Source organism: Myotis daubentonii, chromosome 4 (assembly GCF_963259705.1).
Source record: "Myotis daubentonii chromosome 4, mMyoDau2.1, whole genome shotgun sequence".
Classification (NCBI taxonomy): Eukaryota; Metazoa; Chordata; class Mammalia; order Chiroptera; family Vespertilionidae; genus Myotis; species Myotis daubentonii.
In genome coordinates, this window is record NC_081843.1 from 56,815,577 (window position 1) to 56,834,687 (window position 19,111).

The following is a 19,111-nucleotide window of genomic DNA, read 5'->3' on the forward strand; positions in this document are numbered from 1 at the left end:
TTCTCACCAGCACCTGTTAGTTCCTCCCCCTTCTTTGGAATATGTCTTTTCTCATCCCTGACTCCCCATTTCTCTAGCCAATGTAAATTACTGAAAGTAAATGGCCAGTTAAGGGAAGAGGAAGATAGCTTAGGAGAGGCCTCCAAGATAATTTACAAACGTGAGCCTATTTTCATTTGAAGCCTTGAGATTCCGTGGGAGCAGTCCTGGCAGAGAGAAGAGTGTGCAAATGCAAATTCAAAAAAGAAAAAGTGATCCAACGTGTATGCCTTGCCTGCACCCTGCCTTTCCCCTGATGTGGCTTCACTTATGCACCTGCATTTATAAGACCTAGGACAGTTAGACCAATAACCAGCTACCGACACCATGTTTTCACGTCCTATGACTTGTTTTGCTTTGGTCTATATATTGCTAGAGGGAAACTTTCCAGACAAAAGCTGCCTTTTAACCAGAAAGAAGTATCTGTTCCTGTAATGCTGACGTGGATGTTCACAGATCAAAGCCTCAGTGGGTGGGTCATGCTCCCACACTCTCTCCTCAAGCCCCTCATTTAACAGAAAACACAGACTCACAGAGGAGTGTGTTCATCAGGTCTATGACACACATGCGTCAGGCCGACCGATGTTACAGACTTGTTTTCTCCACACTTTGGCCCAAGGTATTTTTATAAGATTTATTTGACACAAATTAATTTGTTTTAAATTCACAGGTTTCACATTTTTTTGTTTTTAAAAATATTAACCAACTGGCTTGACTGACTTTTCACATAATTGACTTGCTTTGTAAAACAAATATGCAAATAAGGCTCACTAAATATATATATCTTAATGTTCAGTAAATAATCTTTTCCCCTAAAATATAGAAAAAAACATCGCCTGCATTCCTACAATCCATCCTCAGAATTGATAACTTTTAATATTGAATTAATTGCTCTAATACTCTTTTCTGTATGGATAATATTAAATAAAACTACACAAGCAACTTATGCTTGTATTATCTTAAGAAAAGAAGGGAGGTGGGAGGGAGAGGAAGGGAAGGAATAAAGTTCTCCTTGACAACCACCAACCTCATTTCTCATCTCCCCTCTTTATTCTCTGCCCCATAGGCAACTCCCCCACACCAGGCAACCCATAGCACAGTATACATAATTTTTTCAAATTTTCATACTTATATATGTATCCAGAAATAACATACTGTACATATCCTTCTGCCACTTGCTTTTTTATTCAGCATTAAGTTTTTGAGCTCTAGTCCTGATGATTTATATAGATCTAGGGCACTGTCATTCACATCTTTGTCAAAAGTTCCCTTACTACTTGCTAAGAAAGTAGCACCATTTGCTAAGTACCAGGGACAAGCTCACCCCTTCCACCTACATGAAGTGCTGAAAAATCGAAGTTACTTTGGCAAATTCATAGAAGGACAACTTTACAGTAAAGTCCTGATTTAAAACCAAAATGAAAAGCTTTTCTTTGGAAAGCTTAAATAATTTTACACTTGAAAAAAGCATTTCTCCAGCTGGCTAAATTCAGGCACTACGAAAGTTCAATCCAAGAATACTCCTCAGCTTGAATCCGTTGCCTTTACTTGTGGTTGGAAATCAGATACACTTCCTCCCTAAACGCTCTTGCCAATGTGTACTTTTTTCTAAAAGAGTTAAATAAATGTCAACAGGCAAGCCAGCTCCCTTAATATTTCCTTCATTCGGTAACCTATTTTGGTTGAAGTTTTGCATATAGAGATGCATTCAGTTTCTTTAACACATTTCCAGAAAATATGCAAATAAGGTTCATATTCTTCTAAAGTCTTACAAGCCACTAATGTTCAATATGTAATATTCCTTCTCTCCACTGCCTGAAGCCTCACTATCTCCTAATTTTGATGCCCTTAGAAAAAGGAAAATGTTTTTAAGATGTTCTTCTCTTTCATCCCTTACCCTGTCCTACTAGGGAATGTTTTAGGAACTGTTTTCAGATAGGATCTACCTTGCTTTCCACTTACTTTGCATTTTTAAGCTCTCCATCTGGACTCCGTTGCTCCTTCACCTTTTGAATTTTGAAAAAAACTCCCAGGAAAGCATACATCTGCACAGAGACTCCGGCATTGTGCATACGTGTACCAGGAGGGTGGTGTCCCTGAATTCACCCAGCCTTTATCAAGCATACATCGCCCCCCCCCCCCCCGACCTCGCCCCCATGCTCTTTCTGGAACCTCTCACCTGGCAGAAACAGCTATGCCCCTGCTCTTTCCTCCCACTTTCCCAAACTCTTGCAGTCTCAGTCACAAAAGAAAGTATTTCTAACCAAAGATGCAGGCAAGGTTGCTTGGTGGTCTCATTTCAAGAACCAAAAAACCTACCCCCTACACCCTCCTGAAAAGTAATGCTGCTTTCAGCTATTGGTGGGGTAAAAATTGGTGTTTTCAGATGATAAAAAGAAGCACAGTGAATGAAAAGAGAACAAAACTACTACATATTGAATGGTACACCGTATCTGTACAGTTAGACACTCTGGTTGACCCATTTCCCCCCAAATGTTTCCTGCCCCTTTTCTATCCATTCTCAACATCATATTGCTGCTCTCTATCCCCTCTACAAGAAGAACTTGAGTGTCCTGAAGGTTAAGGCCTGCAGGTGTTAAAAGAAGAATTGCTGGTCATGCAAGCTGCCAAGAACCAGCTTACTCCAGATACTCGGGGGCATTCAGTACTGAAAACAAAGAAACATGACCTTTCTGTTTGGGGATATCACTTGCTCTATGTATTTTTTTCCAGGCCTGCCAGGAATTTTTGGTGAAGGCAAGTGACAACTGAGGTAATACCTAGACAGACTCATCGTAAGCCCGTCAATGACTCATCTTTGATTCTACCATCTGTACATTAAGAGAAAAAGATATAGCATTTCTTAATTACCTCTATGTATGTTATTCTCCTGAAAATTTGATATTTAAGGTGATTTCCCTTCAGCATACTTCAGAAGGTAATTCCCCAGTCACCAACTGGCTCATACTGAGAGAATACAAACTTATAATATCACCCTCAGTGAAACCCACTGTGGGAGATGTTTATGTTGCCCAGAATTATAAACTATATTCTTGAGTCAAAGGTACATAATTTAGGATTTAGAAATTCATTTTGGATATTCTGTACTTATACTACTCTCTATCTAATAGTTACATAATTATTTTGTAAGTAGATATAATATCTGATAAGTGGGTAATTGGTATCTTATTGTTCACCCCTCAGAGCTTCTAGAATGACTGTTTTTAGTATCAAACATGAAAACCAATTGAATGGTACACCGTATCTGTACAGTTAGACACTCTGGTTGACCCATTTCCCCCCAAATGTTTCCTGCCCCTTTTCTATCCATTCTCTACATCATATTGCTGCTCTCTATCCCCTCTACATACAATATGTCTGTAGTGTCCTAGTCCACATAATCCTGTCTCTGTGTCAGAGAAATTGTGGTAAATCTTTGGTGGTCTGGATTATGCAGCCTCACACTAGGGTGAGAATACTGAGTCCAACTGCTCAACACCAAACTCGCCACCTTTCCAACACAGCATCTCATGTAACCCACCATACATCTGTCAACAAATCTGGTCAGATATCCCTAAATACCTTAATTGAAGTCTACATCTTTCTGATTCTTACTGTCATTGCCCTCACGGTTTTCTGTTCTATTAGAACATCAACCTTTCTCACTGTCTCCCTAGACTTATCCATTCTCTACCTGACTGCTGAAAAATCTTCCTAAAATGCCACTTGTATCCTGTTTCCCAGCAGTGATAGACAGCATAATGTTTCCCAAAGTTGTCCACGTCAGATATCTGTGACATGTCATGTTATCTATAATAACAAAAGCATAATATGCTAATTAGACCAGACATCCTTCCAGACATCTTTCCAGATGACCTTCTGGACGAAGCCAGGGCTATAAAGCCGGTGCCGGCGGCCAGGGGAAGGAAGGCCTACTCTTGCACGAATTTTGTGCACTGGGCCTCTAGTATGACATAAGAGACTTGGCATATATAATCAAGGCTACAGATGTTAGAATAGGGAGATTATCCTGGGTTACCCAAGTGGGCCCAGTCTAATCACATGAGCTCTTAAAAACAGAGAAGAAAGACTCTAGCTACTAGTACTGTTACTGGCTCAAAGATGAAGGTCAAAATGACAAGGAATGTGGTGGCCTGAAGGAGCTAAGAGATGGTATCAGCTGACACTCAGCAAGAAAACAGGCTTCAGCCCTATGGCCACAAGAAATTGAATTCTGCTAACAACCTGAAGGAGCTAGGGAACAGATTCTCCCCCGAGGCCTCCAGCTAAGAGCTCAGCCCAGCCAACCCCTTGATCCCAGCCTTGATTTCAGAGCAAAGAAACCAGACTTCTGACCTACAGGACCATGAGATAATACATTTGTGCTACTGTAAGCCACTGAGTGTGTGGTCATGTGTTATGACAGCAGTAGACTAATCAATCCAAACTCTCCCTGTACTTTTCAAGACACATCCCAGTCTAGGCCTGCTCAGCTAATCTTAATTAATTTCCCTCTGCTCACACACACCAGCTCTTGGTTTCTGCCAGACCAGGTTCGGCTTTGACACAGAGCTTACATTCTTTGCAAAAGGAAAAAGAAACAGTGAGAAATAGCTAAACATTAAAAATTCAGGGAGTTTGTGGCAGATGGAAAGCTATGCTCTCCATAACCCTTTCAAAAAAGAAGGTGCTGTCCAGCTGTGGGGAAGTGTGGTCAGCAAGCAGCTCCAGCTGTCAGCACTTTCAGGACCCACTTCGGGGACAGAGAGCCACCCTTCATATGGCCATACGATTTCCAAGGATGTTTGCATCTGATGGTTGAGCAAGGGAGCAGGGATAGAGAGGCCCAGCCATGTTGGCTCAACACAGGCCACTCTGACAGGCAGACTTTACCCCAGAGCTTCCCACAAGGCTGGCGGAGGCTTTCTCAGGCCCACATCGCAGTTTTACTCCCCCCTGTGCCCAATCCTGCTCCCCGCTTTCTTTCACAGATTAATTGCTGATAAACAACTTGGAACCCAAAATCTACCTCGGTATCTGCTTCTGTTGAATTCACCCTGTGACTAATAAAAAAAAATAAGGCAGGTTAATGAGATACTGTCTGGGATAGCAACTCAGAGGAATGAATAGCTTGTAAAAATTGTCATGCTACGAAGACTCAGAAAAGTCAAACGAAAACATTTTTTAAATTATGGCTAAGGTCATATGAAAGTAAGAGATATCCCAAAATGCAAGAAACAAAGGTGAAACTAAAAGTCAAAATAGTAAGAATGCAAGCTGACATGGTATGAATACGGAAATAGCTGGACCTGGAAATAGGACTTGATGGCTAGGAGACTTGATTGTCATTTACACACAGGGGCAGAAGAAAAGAACTTAGGCCTATGTGAAGCAGAAATTGAGGCTAAGAACTTGCATAAACCTGGCACCCTAAGAGATCTACATCCTCAGTAGAAGAAAAACTCAATTCATCTTCCAATAAAATTATAGAGAAGCTTGTTTTATGAGTAAGAAAAAGAAATATCCCCAAAATTGCCACAAACATGCATTTGGAGTTCCACTTGAACTATAAGAATTTCCTATACTTAGTAATATAAGAATTTCCAGGCTGAGAATTAAAGTAAGTATGTCATGAGCCAAAATATCTCTGGAGAATCAAGCAACAGCAAATCGTCTGCCCTTGATTCCCTCAGAAAAAACAATACCAGCAGAAGATGCATTCACAAGTTATGACACATGTTAGGGAAGGATCCAGGATGTGAGAGGCAGATAGGATGGAATATAAAATAAGCATAATTAAACTAATACAAGAGTTTTAAAAGGTATAGAAGCTACAAGAAAAGATGCTGAAAAAAGGGAAACCTGACAGATTTGAAAACAAAAACTAAAATAACCCCTAAAATAAAAATCTTAATCATTGACTGTGAAACTCATTCATGGTTAGGTTAAACAACTAATCAAACAGAACTGAAGAGAGAATTAGCAATGTAGAAAATGGATCTGAGAACATTTGCCCAATATTCCCATAGAGGTGTGCCATGCAGATCTCCCTATAAGATATTCTGTTGAAGAGAGCTTAATTGACCAATATCCCCAACTACTAAACTTCTGGATTCACACTGCATTCCCTCTGAGGACTACCTAGTCTCAGGGGTACTACAGTCAGCTCATTCCCACTCAACATACAATCTTCTAATGGGTAACTTTTGCTCAGGAACTCCTCATCAAAACATTCCCAGAATGACCCTTCAGTCTAAGCTTCTTCCGATCAAATCTTTCTTTTCTTCTCACCCTTCACAGTTGTCAGTCTTGCATGAGGGTCTGAAGGCTCTGCCTATCTATTCCTGTGCCCTCCCTCTTTGCCTTTTATTTCCTACAATTGATCTCTTGCATACCTAATCCTACCTTGCCTTCTGCTTCTCAGAAAAGCCAAGCTTTTACAAAAACTAGAGGCCCGAAGCATGAAATTTTTGCATGGATACAATCCCTAGGCCTGGCCTACATCAGGGCCATCTTCCCCGGCTGCCTACATCCAGCCCCTCCCCACACCACCACTCACCTCTGGTTCCCCATTCGCCATCAGGTGATCAGAGGCTGCCAGCTGCGGGGGGGGAACCAAAAGGTCAGTCGTTCCCACCTGCTTGCTGGCCCTGCCCCCACCGCGGGACACCATTTGTGTGTGGGGTGACCAGCGGGGTGGGGGCCTTGGCCTGGCACCATCCATGTCCCCGCCACCCACCCTTGGTTCCCCATTCGCCATCACGCTATGGGAGCCTGCCGGCCAGGGAAAGGGACCAAGAGGTGGTCAGTGCACCTCATAGTGACTGGTCGAGCAGTCATTCTGGTTGTAATGCCATTAGGGTCAATTTGCATATTACCCTTTTATTATATAGGATTATTATGTAGGACACAACTAAAATAACTAAGAAACTTTAGCATTGAATATAGGAGGAAGGAATCAATATTAGTATATTTAATAATGTTTTTATTGTATAAAGGCAAGGAGTTTGCCAGAGAGTTTATTAGATTTATATTTTGTTAAGAATGAATATTTAAAATGTAGGGACAAACTCTTAAAGATTACAAATAAGATTCATTATTGTAAACCCAGAACGGAGGAGAAACCTATTAGCTGTATGAAAGAAGACAAAGCAAAGTAAGAAAAAAGGGAGATAACTAAAAAGAACAATTTAAGATGGCAGAACAATACAAGCAAAGTAATTACAATAAAATACTGAAACTATTCAGTTTATTAAAAATCAAGCTATGCCGAAACCGGTTTGGCTCAGTGGATAGAGCGTTGGCCTGCGGACTGAAAGGTCCCAGGTTCGATTCCGGTCAAGGGCATGTACCTGGGTTGCGAGCATATCCCCAGTAGGAGATGTGCAGGAGGCAGCTGATCGATGTTTCTCTCTCATCGATGTTTCTAACTCTCTATCTCTCTCCCTTCCTCTCTGTAAAAAATCAATAAAATATATTTTAAAAAAAAATCAAGCTATATGTGATAACAAGAGAAACACCTAATCTTAAGGTTCCCCAAAATAGAAACTAAAATTATGTAGAAAGATGTTCTAACAAAAGACTTCCTAAGAGAGGGTTGCTTTCTTAATATTAGGGGGAAAAAACCAAGGTTTAAAAAAAATTGTTTAAGCATTACAGGAAAAAGGAGGAACATTTCATAATGATAAAAGAAATTTACTAGAAATGTCATAATCCTGAACCTGTAAGCACCTCACAACATAGTTTGAAATACATAAACAACAGGGAGGAAGAGAAAGTGTGAAGAGAAGCACGGAAGGAATTCAATCAATCAGAAACTAAGTCTATGTATGTTTCCTGAAAACATGTGCCACGAATGTCCCTGTTCTGGAGCACTTGGCCTCGGGACTTAAACTTGGGCTTGGACTCCCTCATTCCCGAAGCAGTGAGGAAACATTCCAGAGCATAAGCTTAACCCAACAAACTGCAGATTTCAACTCCTCGCACCCATAAGGGACACACTCAAGAAGCAGAATCAGGTTCGGAGGAAGCCAGAAGAAGACCCGGCTGGGCCAGCAACATGGAACGCTGTACCAGCAAACACACAAACAGATCCACCAGATCCAGTCTCACATGGGACGCCGGGAGATGGCAGACAAGCAGTCTGTGCACTTAATAGAAAACAAAATCCCAGCAAGCATACCGGAAATTTAGCCAGCAAGAACACCTGGAGATTTTGTCCAGCAAGGAGCCGCCCAACAAAAGACAGAATGCCAAACTTCGTGTTGCTGAGACGGCCCCCGTGAGGCTGAGCCAGCCCCCATGAGGCTGAGCCGCCCCCCGTGAGGCTGAGCCGGCCCCCGTGAGGCTGAGCCGGCCCCTGTGAGGCTGAGACGGCCCCTGTGAGGCTGGGATGGCCCCTGTGAGGTTGAGATGGCCCCTGTGAGGCTGAGACTGCCCCTGTGAGGCTGGGACGGCCCCTATGAGGCTGGGATGGCCCCTGTGAGGCTGAGACGCCCCCTGTGAGGCTGGGACAGCCCTGGTGAGGTTGAGACGACCCCTGTGAAGTTGAGACAGCCCCTGTGAGGCTGGGACGGCCCCTGGGAAGCCGGGAAAAATACTACATGATCTCACTCATTTATGGATAATAAAGACCATTATAAACTGATGAAAAAAAATAGGTACAAAGGCAGAGCAGCATTGAACAGACTGTCAAACTACAGTGGGAAGCCTGGGGAGGTTTGGGGGGAGGTAAGAGATCAACTGAAGGACTTGTATGCATGCATATAAGAATAACCAATGGACACAAGACAGTGGGGGTTAAGCCGGGGGAATGTCAAGAGGGGGGGGGGGGAAGGAGACATGTGTAATACTCTTTGTAATACTTTAAGAAATAAAACAAAATTAAATATAAAAAAAAGAAATACATAAACAAAAATAGGAGAAAAAATTTCCAAGGGAAATGGAAAATTACACAATCCTAATAAGAATTTGATATACTTCTCTCAGGATCTTAGAAATCAAGTGAATAAAAATTATTGAGGACATAGATTTGAATATATAATAAGTATATATACAATCCAACACAAACTATTAAAAATTACATGTTCTTTTTAACTACACAAGGAACATTTACAGTAATTGATCAAATTTTGTTGAGCAAAACTCAACAAACACCAAAGCATTGGCATAATACAGATCTCATTCTCTGACTACAATGCTATAGTAAAACTAGATATCAGGAACAAAATAACCCCCAAATCCCATATATTTGACTATCTTAAAACATAAGAATTAAATAATCTGTGACTCAAAATTAAACCATAAGAGACATTTTAAAAATATTTAGAATTGAACAGCAATTTTTAAAACACATTATTAATCAGAACTAGTGGGATACAGCTGAAGTGATATGGAAGTCACAACCTTAAATTCATGTATAAATGGAAAAATGAAAAATAATGAGTCAAATATCCAATCAAAGAGTCAGTATAATACTTAAAAATTAAACTCCCAAAATGTCAAAGTAAAACAATAAAGAAAAAGCGAATGAGTGGGTAGGATAGAAGTGGTTATTTATTTCAGACGAAATGGTAACAACAAAAAATGGACAGGCCTTTTAGATAGAAATATGCCAAAAGAAAAACTTTCAGATATTAATAAAAATGCTTTTAAAATAACAATATGCACATTTTGCTTTCTGCTCTACCATGGAAGGTGACAGAAAATTGGCTTACCAGACTGCAGTTCACAGCAGGTGTATATATAGAGTGGAAAAATCATGCATCTCTTGGCTCACGAATCCTCCCTGGGGATGAAGTCATAAATGCAGCAAGTGTGATGAGAATAGACCCCTGGAGGAAAGGATGATGACAGACTGTGTGAAGGGCGTCCATACTCCTGAAATTAGAGAGCCTCTCAATTCTGCCACCCAGTTACCCCAGTGAGAGTCAGCAGTGGCAACTTGTGTCCCAACCGCACAACAGTCCACCCTGGCCTCTTACCAGCAAGCAGGACTGCCCTTCCTGCTGGCAGCATCACAGGACTTTGGTGCCTTGCAGAGGCTTGTGCTTCTAATCCTAAAGCACCTTTTGCTTATCCCTTTGCTCTTGTATCCTGCTGATCACCTCGTCGAGTCAGCTGATTACTCACATTCTCCCAAAAGATGATTCTCCCATCGTATCACATCATTGTCACCAATGCAGCTCATCCATCATCACCTAGACATTCACCGCCCCCCCCACCTTCCACTATTCAGTAGCTCCATTAATTAGGTCCAACTGTCCACACCTCCCAGCCTTTAGAAAATCCAACATGGAACTCCCCATCACATCTGTTTGACTTCTCTACAGAGGACTTATCATCTGGTCATTTTCTTGATAATTTATTTGATTGTTTCTTTCATGTCTTCCCCCATGAGAACATAATCTCCATGGACCTTCTGTGTCTTTCTTGTTCACTGCCATATGCCAGCTCACAGGAGTGCTTAGCACCTTGTGGAAACATAATGCATTTTTGAACATATGATCTAAAGTAATATAAGTAATGAATGAATTTCTTCATGTATATCAGGGAATCTTCTCTCCATATGAAGACAAGAGGGAAGATCATTAGCACTAATGTTCACTCTTTAGTATAATCCTGCCATTTCAGAATTTGTAAGCAACTGTAGAGATAATGTTGTGCAGCCTCCTCACGTCCATCTTTCTCTGCCTCATGAGAATTATACTCCTGCTATTCTGGTCCCATGCCCAGATTAAAAGGACTATACTACATCGATTTTTGCTGGGCAAGATGCCAACCAAAGACCATTTGGGAAGAATTCCCCACAGTAGGCAGAAAGTGACACCTCCCAAGCAAGCTTAAACTGCTCTCAGCAGCCAGGCTCCATGTGACACTGCGCTGTGGAGAGTACACCTGGGCATTCTGGGACATGACATCAGCAGCCCAAACTGCTTCTGGTATAAACCCCAACTCTGGCAAACCTACTCACACAGCAGGAAACCTATTACACCCTGTTAATCACAGACGGTTTGCAGGCCCTAATTAATCCCTGCCTCTTTGAAGGATTTCTCTTCGGCATTTACTTACTTCAAAGTTGCTACCAGTTCAACAATCAACAACTCAGTTGATTTTATTTACATTATTTTTTTTTAATATATTTTATTGAGTTTTCACAGAGAGGAAGGGAGAGAGATAGAGAGCTAGAAACATCGATGAGAGAGAATCATCGATCAGCTGCCTCCTGCACATCCCCCACTGGGGATATGCCCGCAACCCAGGCACATGCCCTTGCCCGGAATCGAACCCGGGACCTCTCAGTCCGCAGGCCAACACTCTATCCACTGAGCCAAACCGGCTTCGGCTATTTACATTATTTTTGTTTTTGTCAGCAAAGATGTGTGTAGATGCAAAAAAAATAAAATGGCAATTGAGAAAAGGTAGCCCTAGAATAGTAATGGTATCTTAACCAATAATTTCCCTGCCAAATATTCATACTGTGGCAGAAAACTAATTCTAGCACTTAATGAATCATTTGGTAGAAATTTGCTAAAGACTAAAGTTTAATAGGTAAAACTGTCAGAATTTCAACCTACTTGGCTAGCTCTCACTGACCACCGTAAGGCCAGTCACAGTCAAGTCTAATTGGCTACCTTCCAGGCTTTTCGAAACACCTTAAATTTTGCTTCCTCTAGAAAAAAGAAGGTTCTTTACCCCTTCCAAGACTAATTTAAGTGACCCTGTGTGTTGTTCTTATAGAACCTTCTGTTGACTCTTGTTAATTTTTATTAACTCTTATTTCCTCAAGAAAATATAAGCTTCTTAAAGATAAGGATTGTGTTTTGCTTTCTCATTGTGTCCATGGGGCTTAGCGCATGGCCTGGGTTAGGATGGGTGCTAAACAAGTGCATTGGGTTGAACCGATAGATGAACAGATGGCTAGATGGACAAAAGGAGTGATGAGTGAACCAGAGTGAACCAGTATAGCAGACTCCTTAGGTACCCGGTATCACAGGGCCCTCTGGTTTTAGGACCCCTACAGTAGACAGTATGAGAAAGCTCAGACTAAACTCTCTCATTGCATTGCACCTCAAACATAATCTGCATGTCTTTCTGCTCAGAGTCTTCTCTGACGCTGCAGGTGCCCATTTAGCCCAGCACAGGCACAGCAGGAGAGCTTACACCCTCCAGGATGCTCAGGCAATGAGGTGCCCGAGCCACTGAATGGACATCCAGCCTCCTACCCTCAGTAGCATCTGGGCATGTCTCATCAAGTCTCAGCAGAATGGAGCCCCTGTTGCCTACAGCAATGCCCTTGATACTACATCCTCATGCTGTCTTTCACTCTTCTCACTCCTTCACGTCTGTCCTGAGCTCATCTGTTCCATAAACTGCCTGCACCCAAGTCTTTGTCTCAGGCCTTGCTTTCATGGAAACCCAAAGAAAAGTGTCATAATGTGAGAATCTCAACCTGAGAAAGATGTCCAAGGGCCTAAATAATCTCAGACATGACCACCTCGGAGAACAAATGTATCATATCACATGTGGTCCACCACTAACAGAATCATGAAACAGCCCAGCCGGCGTGGCTCAGTGTTTGAGCATCGACCTATGAACCAGGAGGTCATGGTTCTATTACTGGTTAGGGCACATGCCCAGGTTGCAGGCTCCATCCCCAGTGTGGGGTGTACAGGAGGCAGCCTATCAATGATTCTCTTGCATCATTGATGTTTCTATCTCTCTCTCCCTCTCCCTTCCTCTCTGAAATAAATAATAAAAAATTAAAAAATGTAAAAAGATAATAATGAGAGAAAGCACCGAACATAGTCCCTAGGTCATAGCAAATGCCTGACAAGTTGTGCCGTCCCTCTTTCCTGGTTAATTCCCATCCTTTCTGCATTGCTTCCTCTATAAGCTCCGTGGGAACCCAAAGACATGAGCCTCTCAGCTACTCTCACCACCTTCTATGCAAATGTCTCAGAAGGTTTCTTACTCTAAAAAATGAAGGCTCTTGGTGAGTAATTAGAGATCAAGAGAAGTGATCAATGAAAGTTGCAACAGCTCATGTTTAGTGTAAAAAAATACAAATATACTCTAGTGTTTGTATTTAGATCTTCCACTTTTACAGAGAGTAATAATTGATTAATTAATATTATTGGTTAACTAAATGAATAAACTCAATACCATATTACAAGTACTGGAGGATAGCCATTCTTACCTATTCAAAGCTTCATTGCTAGATCCATCAGGTTAAATGTAGATGTAGTTCCCAGGGTAGTCACATGTAGTCAAGCCTTATAAATCTGACTCTGCAAAATCAGTATAGACATTGCCACTTCTCCAAATTGCATTTTCATTTTAGGATTTTACCCGAAGATGTGAGATATCTTAGGGTTTCAGGCATCATGGATAACCAGATGAAGAGAGTTTGGGGACAGATTGACCTAAAATCAAATCACATAAGTATTCCACCTGAGACAAGATCTAAACTATTCCCTGATGAACATTACTATTCCTTTGACATGCCAATAATGCCACTCATATAAATATGAAAAATGCTATAATATTACTATCTCTTTAACACAGAGTTAGAAAAGCCTTGGATTGTTCAAGCAACCAAACTTAAAGTGAGCAAACATCACAGATCCTGTAAACATCTTGTCTTAGGAAAGAAATCACAGCACATGCACAGCTCTGATATCACACTTGCAGTTCTCAACTACTTTTTCAAACACCTTGTTTCTGCAAAGATGGAAATCGTTCCAAGTCTAGGAATTAGTGGTGAGTGAAACTGGCAACATTTGAATTCTTCACGTGTCTAATCTTAACACTATATTTTATGCAAATTAAACTTAAAACAGAAACCCTAAGTATAATTTTGGACAGAATTTATCAACAGTGGTGGCAAAATTGAATTGCAGCCCTACCACTGTCTCTAACAATACCCCAAAGCCCCCAACAAGCATATGGTTAAGTAATGATCTTTATTGGGCTTGCTATGCAAATGAGGCTTTGAGAGGAGGCCTGTTTTCTCATCAGCATCAAAGTCATCTCTGATAAGCATGCAATCTGGGCTTGCTATGAAACCATAATGTCAATAACAGTGGGCTTGCTATGCAAACATAATGTCAAAGCCAATTCTAGCTCTTCCTTCTGACCGTATTGTCATCCTAAACCTGCTTTCATAGACACTCAGGGCCCACTATCATCTACCATTTAATTTTCTAAATTTTGTAAGTGAGCTAAAATTTATAGTAACAATAGTTAGCCAATGATAGATTATGTGATTTTTTAAATACTTTATTTTCTATTATTATTACATGAGGTTTTTCAAGAAACTCTTTGAATGTTTTCAGAACATTTGTTTTCATTAAAATATGGAAATAATTCTATTGTAAAAATTAACAATTTAATACCATCGGACTTGACGTAGATTTCCAACCAATTTTGTCCAGTGGACAGTTAAATGCTCTGATCAATTCCAGGATGCATATTTTTGGACCTTCAGCATTGGTTTCCCTACTTCAACAAGGACATAAAAGAAAACAAACTGCAGACTTTCCTCTGTGTTGGGTGCTCTGCCATCCCAACACCCAGGGGTGATTAAACTTTGCTTCTGTCTCTCCATTTATAAATGGGAGCCTGGGTTCTGAGTTGTTCACTAGCTTGCTCAAGGTCACAGTGACAAAGGCAGAACACAGACAACAGAGGTTGAAAATCACTTCCTAGAACTTGCTGTCGCTGATGCCAAAGAGAGTTAATTGGATTAAACTATATGTCTCCCTCTGTCTCAGCTCATTGGAATTCGAAGAGGAGCTGCTACGATGCCGTGACTAGTGTGTACCACATCTTGCTAGAAGATGCTCTGGGAGTTTACTAGAAAACTTCCTTTGAAACCAGGAGCTAGAGATGATTAAAATTAATGAGAAATAAGATCATTGCCCAAATGGGGAATAGCAAGATCGAGGAGTGAAAACAGACACACGGAGCTTGTATTACTATAAAACCCTTAGCAGAAAGTGGTAGCACATCCGTCTAAGAGCAGGAACAGAGAGGGTTGGAGTGTGGAGAACAGTTAAGTGGGAGTTCAGAAGCTATGTCTTGCCAGATGGTAGTTTAGTTCAAGCCTGTCAGTGAGTTTCAAACAATCAGAGAAGAGGAGGAGTGAAAACCATCTTTTCTGTAAATTCTTCAAAATGTACATTTAGCACAAATCACAATGCAGACTAAAATGAATGCTAGGTTTGAAAAATAAAAATAAGCTTATTTTTATAAGCTGTTCCAAGAATCAAACTTCCACTAACAATCAAGGTCGCCCCTCTTCAAGGTCAAAAGGCACATGAAGGTGCTGTGAGCAGTATGTGCGAGCATGAGTAGGAAGTGCTCTCAGGTGACACACCTCCATGCTCTCACAGTCAGTGCCCTCAGAGAGCGGAAGACCTGCACGGGGAAAGGGATGCGTGTGCCCTGTTTTGTGAGTCCCCCGACTTGAGAAATATTAATTATCTGGAAAAACAGTAACAGTGGCCTGAGGACAGGATTAAATGAAACAAAGATTTCTTCCTGGGGTTGGAGTGGCGGGGGAGGTGAGGAGTGGATAAGTCCCCAAATCCTCATTCCTCAAGGCCAAAATATTAACAGCAAAAAGGAACAAAACACGGGCACACGCCCATTGAAAGGAAGAGCACTGGGAGCCCAGGGTTGCTGTAAACAGCTGCATCTTAGAGTTGAATAGTCCTCAGCCTCTTCAGCCTGCCAGACTCTTTTCACCCAGGAGCTTAATATGAGCTCTGTGTTAATTATACATTACAATTACACAGAGACATGGGCGCGTGTGCACACACACGCACACGCACGCGCACACACACTGTAATGATCATGCTGCTATTGCGCACCAGCTCTGGAACTGATTCAGGTCACCTCGGCCCCTGTGGATACGACCTTTGCTGTCTAGTACCTCACCCTTGACTTTCCCCGGAGATGACTACCCGGAAATGAGCCTCCTCCAAAGGGCACACTCTTTGTCAAGGTTTTCCAAGGAAACAGATTACAAATGTCGTATGCTACGCAGTGACTAAAAAATGTGTGTGCGGTGACAAAATCAAAATGTCCCGACCACACATCTTGGGCAAGTGTGGCCCAGTGTGCTGGGAGGGCCTTCCCGTGCGTGTGGCAAGGCCTCGCAAGGCGGTCAGATCCAGAGCGTGGCTTTTAGGTTGCAGGGGAAATGGATGTTGAAGGCTCTTCCTGTCATCACAGCAGTTTGGGTGATTGCAAGATGGGCCGGGGAACAAAGACTCGGCAGAAATATCCCTGCACTTCCCCCAAGCCCAGCTGCCGGCCCTTGACATCTCCAAACTGGCACTTCAGTGAGCGCTTAGCCCCTGAGAGCAGCGCACAAAATGTAAGGCCAGAAGCATCTATTTATGAAGCGTGGTCACTAAATTAATCTTTCCCTGTGCCCAGCTGTGAAGTGGAGTTAATGAGGATGAAGCAGAAGCTGAACGGGGACATAGTTAGCCTTGGGCTGCGCCTCAAGGCCTCACACCCTTGGCAAAAGAATCAGGACATCTCCCTCCTGACATGGGAAGGGGGTGACAGGGGCCCACTGGCAGAGAATCCAGGCAACTTTTACTTCCGTCACCCCACCCCCTCTATTACTGAACACCTGGCAGTATGTGTGCTCCAACACAGTGTTGCCTCCCAGGCCTGCAGCCTTCTCACCAGAGTTGGGCTTCTCCATTTGTCAATCGGTCAAATAGTCGTATTGACTGTGCCCCTCCCATGTCTGAGCACGGGGCCATGTGCTGAAGACATGGCAGTGAACAAAGCAAACTCCCTTCTCTCAGAGACCTCGCCGTGCAATGCGAGTAACGAACAAGGATGCGAACAAACACGCAGTTTCAGGCTGTGAGGAGGCCTTGCTGGAGGCTGCAGCACAGCTGAGAAGCAACCCTAGCTGGGTGGTCAGGGAAAGCCCCTCTCAGGAAGTGTTGCTTCAGCTCTGCCAAGCCCCAGTGTGGAGACCCAAGCACACGCTCTAACAAACAAGGGAGGAGAGACATCGAGAGAGTTAAACACAGCAGTGCTTTGATAAGTGCTCTTGCATTTGATCTCCCCAATGAATTACAGAGAGGTAGTTATTATTAGGGACTCAGCTGTGAAATGGATTCAAGTTGTTTGGTCACTGAAACCCCAAAGAGGACACATGATGTAATGCAAAGAGACCGGCACAAGTCCAAATTCCCAACGTCCCCGTGGCTGGGTAACTTTGAGCGTGTAATTTAATTTCTACATGCCTCAGTTTTCTCACTGGGAAGAGTGGGTTGCTACAAGGATTAAATTACCGAGCATGCAAGAATTACCTGGCATCGCTCTTGGCGCACAGTAGGTCCTCCAGGAGTGTTCATCAGAGCCAATAGTTGTGTGTGGGCTAGGTGTGAAGGTAAGCCCTTTGCAGACATTTTAAAACTTAATTCCCCTAATGGACACTATTGCTGTCACCGTTTTAAAAATGAGGAAGCAGAAGCCAAGAGGACCTAAACAAATTGCTCCATATGTAAAGCTGGTAGGTGAGAAAGCTGGTACTTGACCCTGGTTTGACACGAGAGCCAAGCAATTAGCTCACTTCCCTGTTACAGTGTACCCATACGGGAAGTGTCTAACCCCAAGCCAAGTTCCACCTCTTCACATGGCATCAGAAGCCATCCACTTTAATATTCCACTACCATCTCATCTTCCTCTGAGAGGATCAAGAGAAAAAAAAGTTCCACTCCATTTTGACCTTTTCTTTTCTGGTTTCTTCTCAACTGACATGTCATGAAACTCAAAGACCTTTAGTTTAACTCTTTTTACTAAGAAAATAGGCTGGAATAAGCAGAGCTGGGGTGAGATTCCTATTGTTTTGTGTGGTTTACCTCTCTCTCGCTCTCTCTCTCTCTCTCTCTCTCTCTCTCTCTCTCTCTCACACACACACACACACACACACACTGTCACACATTAGGTCCAGTGATAGAAGTGGTCCATGAACAGTATACCATTTTGCCACTTATCTCCAAAGGAAAGCTGTCTCCATAATGATGAAAACTTTGTCTGACAAATCAGAAAAATGCAAAACAGCAAAAGTTTTAATGAGCTTGTCCATGAAAAAAATCCTGCTTTATTCCATATTCCATTGAGATTAAGAATATACAAGGAATCAGACACTCAGATACACATTAACAAAAATAGGGGAGACAAACCAAGAATTAGTTATCTTAATAATAATAACAACTGTGATGGCTCAATGAGAGTTTAAGGAATACAAAAAGTATCTTGAAAAGTATATGGGTTTTCATTCATTTGACCCACAGAAATTTATTCCTGCATATTATATTCCTGGCACTGCTCTAAACACGGGATACAGCAGTAAACTAACCAATAAAAATAGATACCATCAAAATAATAATATCAACAATAAATGCCCACCGTCATGGAACTTTATTTGTGCAGATACTGAATATTATACAAATATTCTTCATTTTTTGTTTCCTTTACTTTGAAGTTGACTTTTACTTAAATGGAAATATCTGACAGTATGCTCCTTTAATTGGTGACCAGTCTAGTCAACCTTACCCTTTCATGAATTTCCTGGTGGAAATAAAAAGGAGCGTGTAATGTGAGGGCAGGAGGAGTTTGTGCCAGGTGAGGTGGGGGACGGGTGAGGAAGGAGGAGAATGGTGCCTCTCATAATTTTGCCTACCAAAAACACTGGCAACACAAAAATAATCTCACTATGATTCTAATTAAAACACCGGCGACTGCTTTCAAAAAGGAAAGAAAAAACCTCACATCACACATTTCAAAGTCAGAAACAATAGTTGTATGGTCTGAATTACTATTCCTCCCATTAGCATGAATAATCAAGTTTACTATGTGTTCAATCAAAGCGAGCCACGAGTCCTAAAATATAGCATTTGCATAGGTTCTTCCCACTCCTGCCCTGCATAATGGGTCCTGAAGGCGAAAGAGTGTTCAAACAGGCAGATGCATAGTTCTAAGTGCGTGGGTAAATCCATAAAAAGTGCAGCATTTTACACTAGGTAGGAGAAAG

The 19,111-nt window shown here is 42.0% G+C and overlaps 1 long non-coding RNA gene across 2 annotated transcripts in view; it reads right to left on the reverse strand.

Annotated features, from left to right (window-relative positions):
- The window catches only part of LOC132233379 (uncharacterized), a 111,563-nt gene that overhangs the window by 43,659 nt on the left and 48,793 nt on the right, over positions 1-19,111 (reverse strand). For both annotated transcript variants that reach the window (XR_009452610.1, XR_009452609.1), the window contains exon 2: positions 9,756-9,872. This is a non-coding gene — a long non-coding RNA (uncharacterized LOC132233379). The remainder of the gene's footprint in view (positions 1-9,755; positions 9,873-19,111) is intronic.